A 9,736-nucleotide genomic window follows, 5' to 3' on the forward strand; every position below is an offset into this window, starting at 1 on the left:
TGTGAGCCATTTTCCTAAGGTAATTTTTTTTTTTTTCTCTCTCTTTCTAAGCTTTACACATTTTGCTTCTCTAGAGAACCCAGCTTAACACACCTTTATATGCTTTTAAAATTGACAACATCTCTGTACATTTCAGGTCCATGTACCAAGTCATGTTGCTATGACCATATACAGAATGAACTTTTATGCGTGGCCTAAAGGATTTAGATGAATGTTGGGTAAGAAAGTTAGGGAGAATGAGTAGGGTGGGAGGTGGAGATAAGAAAAGAAAAAACAAATTTCTAGATGGAAGTGGGAAACTAAGGCCTCTTTTAAAATTGCTGTGTGATTTTTACTTAAATCTCTTATAATTTCTTCTCCTTGTCAATTTAGTTCTAGGTAAAGTTAGTGCTTTAATTATATCCTTGGCTTCTGACTACTACTTTAATATTATTTATAAGAGAGAGAGGAAAATGAAACAAAATAGTAAAATCTTTGCTTTCTACCATTGGAAATAAAGAAATTTGTGATGAAGATCACAACAGAAGGATTACCTTCAGAGGCCAAATGTTGAATTTTCCATCTTCTACTACTCTATCTCCATCTGCAAGGTAACACTTCCTTCCACTCCTTTAATATTGTAATTATTTTAAATATACTACAATAAAACAAAAGAAAACATTTTTTTCAACTATGTTCAGTTGATTTCCAAATAATATCTTGAGAATGCATTCCTTTAGGCCTTATAAATTCCTTAAAGATTAAACAACAAATATGAAAGGACTTCTGGTAGATGAGATGCTGCTATCCATCAAGACTTGAAGTAGAATGGACCTCTTTGGGATGTACCAGGCCATGCCCTCTATTCACATCCTTTAGCTTTATTATTCCTTCCTCCTTCCTCTGTCTCCTCTCCTGTTGTTGTTGTTATGTGCCATCAAGTCAGACCCGACTCATAGTGACCCCTCCTTGGGTTTCCGAGGCAGTATCACTACGGAAATAGATTGCCCCATCTTCCTTGTCTCCTCTCCTAGAGCCTCTCATATTATAGCTGTCTCAGCAGGTCTACAAGTAGGTCTGAAGAACTAAGGCATAAGGTACATTACAAATGAAGAATCTTTCATTTCTCACATTTCTGTAGGAAAGCTTGTGTGAGTCATCCATTCAAGGATAACGAACAAGTGGATAGGCACAGAACAGCCAGTAGAAAAACTCTTAGGGCTGCTTTTACCTAGAGCCACAGAAACCACAATATACATATTAGTCAAAGGCAGTGCTGATGATAGAAATGTGAGCATCTAGGGAGAGTCAGTTCAGACAGTCTTCTGTTCTCTCCCAAGCCTGTGAGTCTCTGACGCCACTCCTGCTTTAGTCCCACAGGACACCCATTGGGCAGATGGAAGTGAAAGACATTTACGGTAACCATCCTGGAGCTCTGATTGGAAGAACTCAGGGAAACTCATCTGGTAACCAGGCTGCCTGAATAAAATATATTATGGTTTGATGTACCACCTTCTATGCTGATACAGATGCCACTGTGTCTCTGTGACTCTTTCCCTGGACTCTTAATCAGAAGTCAGTTGAAACTGAATTTCAAAGCATCATAGAAATTATACAATGTCATTATAATCTCCATGAACTTGGTTGTTCTTATAATTTGCAGTTGGCAAAGACAAAATCCCCTTTCATCAATTGAATTGAGTAATTTCTACACGCTGTCTGACCGAAATTTTTACAAAGCTTTGACATTGATCTAAATGACAGAAAATTTAGATGAAATGAGATTGTGGTTACTTCTAAGTTTTTCAAAGGCTTCTCCCCCCTCATATCCATGTGGCTTGGTACATGGTCCTGGAACTAGAACACCATTTAAAAATAGTCACTGAATGAAAACACACATTAAAATATTTTGGTATCAAATTTATTTAATTAAGTTAGGAGATATGCACAAATAAAACATTATTTTTGAGGCACTTGCACAGATTTTTGCCTTGCAATGCTTCTGTCTAAATAACTGATCTCATTGTAGTGGTGATTCCATTCAGGAGATGTGGGCTTGAAACTCACACAATGAGCCTCATGTGCAGACCATCCATCTGGAGATGGAGGTTTCTGTGTTGCCATGATGCTGAATAGATTTCAATGGAGCTTCCAAACTAAGATGGATTAGTTCTAGGAAGAAACACCTGGTGATGTATTTGAAAAAATTAGCCAATGAAAATGCTATGGATCACAACTGTCCAATCCTCAACTAATCGTGGGGCTGGCAAAGGAGCAGGCAACATTTATTTCCATTGTGGATGGTGTCAACATGAACTGAGGGCCAAATCAGGGCAGCTAACAATAACAGTGTAGTTATTTCTCTCTTTAATTTATAGGTGTTTTCTCAAGCAAATGTAAGCTGCTAAGATCATACCCTCCATTTAGCTGGGCACATTGTGTGGCACTTGGGAAAACTGTGATGCATGCTAGTAAGAACTGAGGTTCTAGTGGACTCTCTCCAAAAACAGCCTTACCATAAAGCTAACACAGCTTATTTGAGCCCAGACTTGTATGGATCTAGTCAGTACTAAGAGTTGTAGAGTATTCCATGTGGTTGATATCAGGAAGAATTTCTGTGGAAACATTTTTAAAGCGTTACTGTTTTGGTTCTCTAGTGCCACTCTAACAGAAAATACCACAGGTGGGTGGTCTTAACTAACAGAAATTTGTTCTCTTATAGTTTGGGAGGCTAGAAGTCCAAGTTCAAAGTTCCAAGCCCTAGGGACTGGGTGAAGGCCCCTCAACCTTGGGTTTCAGCTCTGCCTCTTGCTCTGGACCCACTGAAGTTGGAGGTGTTTCTTCACTCAGGCAGCTACTGGCTGCTGAGGCTGACAAACCCAAGGTCGACAAATGAAATGGTACAGTCCCAAGATCACCAAACAACATGGCAGGCCACTAGTTCAAACCCAGAGACAATCCTTAAATCAGCAGAAAATGTGGCATGCTGCTGAATGAAGACTCAGCTACATGCAGGGTCTAAGTATGTCAAAAAGCTGCCAAGGCTGCTCTCAACACTTCTCCTTATATACAGGAAGCAGACACTATCCCTAAATAGCTATTCAGCTACTCCCTGCAGATTCCACCATAGAGTTGATTACCAGTCTCATCATGGGGAATAACTACATCCAGCTGCCCAGCCATTCAAAATCAGGCCCAGCCAAGTTGACACACAACTTAACTACCACAATTACTTAAAGTGATCTCAAGAAAATGAGATCTGAATCTTCAGACTTTCAGTGTTATTGTGATTTCTTTTCTAATTCTAAGTGAAGATTCACTTTGATGCTTTATTTTCTATTTGTAATTTTATTTTTTCTTAAATGGCATCTCCAAAATGGTATATATAAACTTCAAGTTCCACAAAATCTGATCTACTCCTAATTTCACCTACATAAATTTTATGACTTCTGATGGTCTCCACTGGGAAAATTTTATGGTACCTTTTGCAGTTGCTTTGCAGGTCAGTAGCAACCTGGAGTAGAGACAGCATTTACTATGATGCTGCTCACCGAGGGACTTTGGGACAATGGATCTCATGGCTTCCTATACTGTGGCTGTGGGTGAAGCCTGGCCCAGACTTTCCCCCAACAACACTGCCCTTGCTTATGGGAAAGACAAGTGTCATCTAAATGACATTCAGTTTCACCCTGGCAACAGATAGATGGGACAGAGAGCCAAGTTGTCTGTACTGTACTGGAGATAACCACTCCTTCTTTCTGCCTCCATCAGATTGCCTCCACCAGGGTGGATGGGTCAACCAGGAGTGGGGAAAGACATATTATTTTTGTTAACTCCCTAAAGATTTTATTTATTTTTATACACATACATACATATATATACACACAACATTTGCCAATTTAACATTTTTTGGGTATGCAATTTAGTGGTAATAATTGCATTGATCATGTTGTAGAGCCACCATCCATAACCATTGCCAAACTTCCCATCACCATAAACAGAAACTCACTGCTTCCTAAACAATGGCTTCTGCTTTGCCTCTTCCCCCTGCCCTGGTAAGTACCAATATTTGATCTCTACATATTTGCCTATTCTTGTTATTTCATATAAGTGAAATCATGCAATATTTATCTTTTTATAGTTGACTTATTTCACTGAGTGTAAGGTTTTCAAGTTCATCCATGTTACAGTGTGGATCAGGACTGCGTTTCTCCTCATGGCTTAGTAGTAGGCATTTATTTTTAATATAGAGGGTCTTGTATATTTTGAAACGTGTTGGAAACAACAACATTGAAGGAGGATAAAGAAACACATTAAGAATTGAGGAAAGATTATTTCATTTCTAAATAAAATTCAGTGACATTAATCCTTAGGATCTCCAATTTCTGGAGGTAGGAGAGCAACTGAAGAAGGCAGAGCATAGATGAAATAGCACAGACTCAGGATTCAGATCTAATCCAAACCTCAGTTCTGCCATTTACTAGATTTGTGAGTTTAGACAAGTTGATTAGCTTCTCTGGTACTCAGTTTCTGCTTTGTGAAGTGAAAAACATAGTCTATCTCACAAGGTTGCTGTGAGGACAAAATTAGATAATATGTATATGACTCTGAAAATTGTTCTACATGAAAGTTAGACATTTTTTTTTACTATGGATTCAAGGAAGAAAGAAGTAACTTCCTGGTCTCTTCCATGTTTCTCTCTGGGCATGAGATTAATGCTTATTAGAAAAGTTTCCCCTGAGAGATCAGGAGTAAAATTAGAATAGATTTTGTTCCTCTCATTTTGGAATTGAAACTATCTTCCAGAATAATTGATCTAGGAAAGTATTTAACAGACAGTTAAATAATGAAGAATTATTGGGTGAATTCATCACCAGGGGTGAAGGAACAGTTTTGCTAGTTACAAATTTGGGATGAAGGATCATAGGCAGGCCTTATGCTACAGAAAAAGTTTTGTGGCCACAGCTTCTCCATGGCTTTCACTTCACTTGGAGAGCTGTCTGTTTCCAACATTGGTCTTGCTTGCTCTGAGAGGATGATAGTTCTCAAAAAAGGGCAAAATCTTTCCATTCTGCAATTCAAACTCATGTAAATAACTTCATTTATTTGTATCATCATTTAATCTTTACTTGTCTTTGCTCATTCTAGATTTTTAACTCTTCATGATCAGAAAACTCTGTTTTCATCTTTTGTGCCTAATGTAACAATGCTTGCCATAGTAGATGCTCAGTAAATATTTGTGTAAAAAATGAATAGATGATGTAAAATAAAAATATGCAAATGGATTTGAAATGCAAACAACCTAGGTGGATCAAACAGTTGAGTTATTAGGACACAAATGATGTCAGATTCTGAACTGAGAGAGAGCTTTTCAAATTATTGGGAACTGATCAAGTGGAAAACTACAGGGTAAAGGAATTCTGAAGAGAGAAAAAAAGTGTGATAAAAAGAGAGTAAAGTACAAAAAAAGTAAACAAAGGAAGAAAGAAAGGAAAAGAAGGAAATTTTCCTATTCTCAGCTTCATCTGCTAAAGCTTCTAACCAGGAACTTTTTGAAAACACACAGTGGAAATTACTGAGTAATAACATAGTGATGAATTTAATAATAATTTATTAACACAGAGAAGAAAAGGGACTGAAAGCCTTTCTTAACGCATAGAAAATACATTTAGAATTTCAATAAGTGAGGAAGAACTATTGAGTATTTCAATTTAGCAGTTTATAATCCTCATTAGTAAAGCCATGCACTTTGCAATATAAACATATACTAGTGCTGTTTTGTTAATGTTCATATTTTGTGTATCACAACATTTAAACTTCCTTGGAGATACAGATTGTAAACCAAAGCTTTGAAGTTTCTCAATGCTCCAAATAAATAGTAATAACAGATACAATTTTAAAAAGAGAAAAATTAAAAGACATAGATACATCTTCTAGAAGGCATTAGATTAGGCTGCAGTAGAAAAGAACACTAAAATCTTCATGGCATCATGATAAGGAGGACATTAAGCTCAATTGGTATAACATACGACACAAAAACATTATGAATAGCAGTGAAACACTGTCTGATCTATTACCGGAAAAGTTTATGAATAGCCTTGACACACTGTCCAATACAGTGCCGGGAGATGAGACCATCAGATTGGAGGGTACAAAATTTGACTGACTCCTCAGAGTAGAGATGACCTTAATGATATGGGTAGAGCAAAGCTTTTGGGACCTCCATGAGCTGATGTGGCATGACTCAAAATGAGTAGAAACATATGCAAACATCCATTACTGATTGGAACATGGAATGTATGAAGTATGAATCTAGGAAAGTTGGAAGTTCTCAAAAATGCAATGGAACACATGAAGATTGATATCCTAGGCATTAGTGAGCTGAAATGGACTGTTTTTGGCAATTCTGAATCAGACAGCCATCTGATTGATCTACTATGCTGGGAATGACAAAATGAAGAGGAATGGTGTGGCATTCATCATCACAAAGACTGTTTCCAGATTTGTCCTGAAGTACAACATGGTCAGTGATAAGATAATATCCATATGCCTACAAGGAAAACCAGTTAATATTGCTATTATTCAAATCTATGCACCAACCACCAAAGCCAAAGCTGAGAAAATTGAAGATTTCTACCAACTTCTCTAGTCTGAAATTTACTGAACATGCAATCAAGATGTGTTGATTATCTTTGGTGACTGGAATGCAAAAGCTGGAAACAAAGAAGAGTTACCGGTAGTTTGGAAAATATAGACTTGGTGATAGAAATACTGCTGGAGATCTCATGATAAAATTTTGCAAGATCAACAATGTATTCATTACAAATAAGTTTTTCAACAACATAAGCGATGGCTATACACTTGGACTTCTCCAGATGGAATACACAGGAATCAGATTGACTACATCTGTGTCAAGAGGTGATGAAGAATCTCAACAACTTCAGCCAAAACCAGGCCAGGAGCTGACTGTGGAATAGACCATCAACTGTTCATATGCATGTTCAAGTTGAAGTTAAAGACAATTAAAACAAGTCCATGATAGTCAAAATATGACCTTGACACTATCCCTTCTGAATTTAGAGACCATTTAAAGAATATATTTGATGCATTGAATGCCAATGACTGAAAACCAGTGGAACTGTGAAATTGTGGGATGACATCAAGAATGTCATCCATGAAGAAAGCAAGAAGTCATTAAAAAGACAAGAAAGGAAGAAAGACCAAAATGGATGTCAGAATAGACTCTGAAACTTGTCTTTGAGTGGAGAGTAGCTAAAACAAATGGAAGAAATGACAAGATAAACGAGCTGAACAGAAGATTTCAAAGAGCAGCTGAAGAAGACAAAGTCAATTACTATAATGAAATGTGCAAAGACTTGGAGTTAGAAAACCAAAAAGGAAGAACACGCTTGGGATTTCTCAAGCTGAAAGAACTGAGGAAAAAGTTTAAGCCTCAAGTTGCAATATATTGCCCATGAAAAATTCTATGGGCAATATATTGAATGGGAAGGAACATAAAAAAAGATGGAAGGAATATACAGAGTCACTGTACCAAAAAGAGTTCTTCAATATTCATCCATTTCAGGACATGGCATATGATCAGGGACCAATTGTTTTGAAGGAAGAAGTCGAAGCTGCACTGAAGGAATTGGCAAAGAACAGGCTCCAGGAATTGATGGAATACAACTGAGATGTTTCAACAGACAGATGCTGCACTGGAAGCACTCTATGTACCCATTCCAAAGAAAGGTGATCCCACAGAATGTGGAAATTATCAAACAATATCATTAATATTATGCAAGTAAATCTTACTGAAGATAACTCAGAAATGGTTGCAGCAATACATTGACAGAGAGCTTACAGAAATGCAAGCTGGATTCAGAAGAGGACATTGGAATAAAAGATATCATTGCTGATGTCAGATGGATCTTAGCTGAAAGCAAAGAATGCCAGACAGATGTTTACTTATGTTTTATCGACTATGCAAAAACATTCAATTGCATGGATCATAACAAATTATAGATAACATTGAGAAGAATGAGAATTCCAGAACACTTGATTGTACTCATGAGGAACCTGTACATAGAACAAGAGGCTGTTGTTTGAACAGAGCAAAGGGATACTACATGGTTCAAAATCAAGAAGGGAGTGTGTTAAGGTTGTATCCTTTCACCATACTTACTCAACTTGTATGCTGAGCAAATAACCCAAGAAGCTGCATTATATAAAGAAGAATGTGGCATTAGGATTGGAGGAAGACTCATTAATAATCTGTGATATGCAGATGATGCAACTTTGCTTGCTGAAAGTGAGGATGACTTGAAGCACTTATTGATGAAGATTAAAGACTACAGTCTTCAGTATGGATTACTCCTACATATAAACAAAACAAAAATCCTCAAAGCTGGCTCAAAAAACAGCTTCATGGTGGATGGAGAAAAGATTGAAGTTGTCAAGGACTTCATATTACTTGGTTCTACAATCAACACCAATGGAAGCAGCAGTCAAGACATCAAAAGACCTATTGCATTGGGCAAATCTGCTGCAAAAGACCTCTTTCAAGTGCTGAAGAACAAAGATGTCTCCTTGAAGACTAAGGTACACCTAACCCAAGTCATGATATTTTCAGTCACCTCTTATGCATATGAGAACTGGACAATGAATAAAGAAGACCGAAGAAGAACTGAAGCTTTTGAGTTGTAGCGTTGGCGAAGAATGCTAAGAGTACCGTGGGCTGCTAAAAGGACTAACAAATCTATCCTGAAGGAATTGCAGCTGGAATGCTCCTTAGAAGTGAGAATGACCAGACTTTGTCTCACCTACTTTGGTCATGTTGTCAGAAGGAACCATTCCCTGGAGAAGGATATCATGCTTGAGAAGGTGGAGGGTTAACGAAGAAGGGGAAGACCCTCAACAAGATGGATTGACACAGTGGCTGCAGTGATTGGATCAGGTACAGCAAGGATCGTGAGGCTGGTACAGTACTGGGTAGTGTTTTGTTCTGTTGTGCATAGGGTTGCTATGAGTTGGGGATGACTTGACAGCATCTAACATCAACAACACACAAAAACACTGTTCTACATCCTACTTTGGTGAGCAGCAACTGGGATCTTAAAAGCTTACAGATGGCCATTTAAGATGCAACAAATGGTCTCTCCTCCTCTGGAGCAAACAAGAATGAAGAAAACCAAAGACACATGGAAACAATTAGTCCAAGGGACTAGTGGACCATGTGAATGTCAGCCTACATGACCGTAAGACCAGAAGAAGTAGATGATGAACCAGCTGCGCTGCCACCATCAACCACCCAGAAAGGGATCAGTGTAGGAGATCCTGGACAGAGTGGGAGAGAAATGTGGAACAGAACTCAAAATCATAAGAAAGACTAGGGTTACTGGTCTGCTAGAGAATGGTGAAACCCCATAGTCACCCTATGAACCTGGAATTGAAATCACTCCCATGGCTTCCAGTCAAACAATGTTCCTGTTGTATGTGCCATCGAGTCAGACCCAACTCATAACATAGACAGGTACATATGGTGTACATTCATGCCACGTAGGTACACTCCTTAGAACAATCAACCATGGGTGATCAGAAGGGCAGTATTTGCACAGGGAGATAGCTCAGAGGGCTACAATGCATAGGAAACAAGGACACAAAGAAAAAGTAATCATAGGGAAGAAATGGGTAGAGAGCTGTTACATCATGCGGATTGCAATCAAAGTCATGGAAAAAAAGTGTATGAACTCTTCTATGG

This window comes from Orycteropus afer, unplaced genomic scaffold (genome assembly GCF_000298275.1).
Source record: "Orycteropus afer afer isolate SDZICR_OR568_19922 unplaced genomic scaffold, OryAfe1.0 scaffold00210, whole genome shotgun sequence".
Taxonomy (NCBI): Eukaryota; Metazoa; Chordata; class Mammalia; order Tubulidentata; family Orycteropodidae; genus Orycteropus; species Orycteropus afer.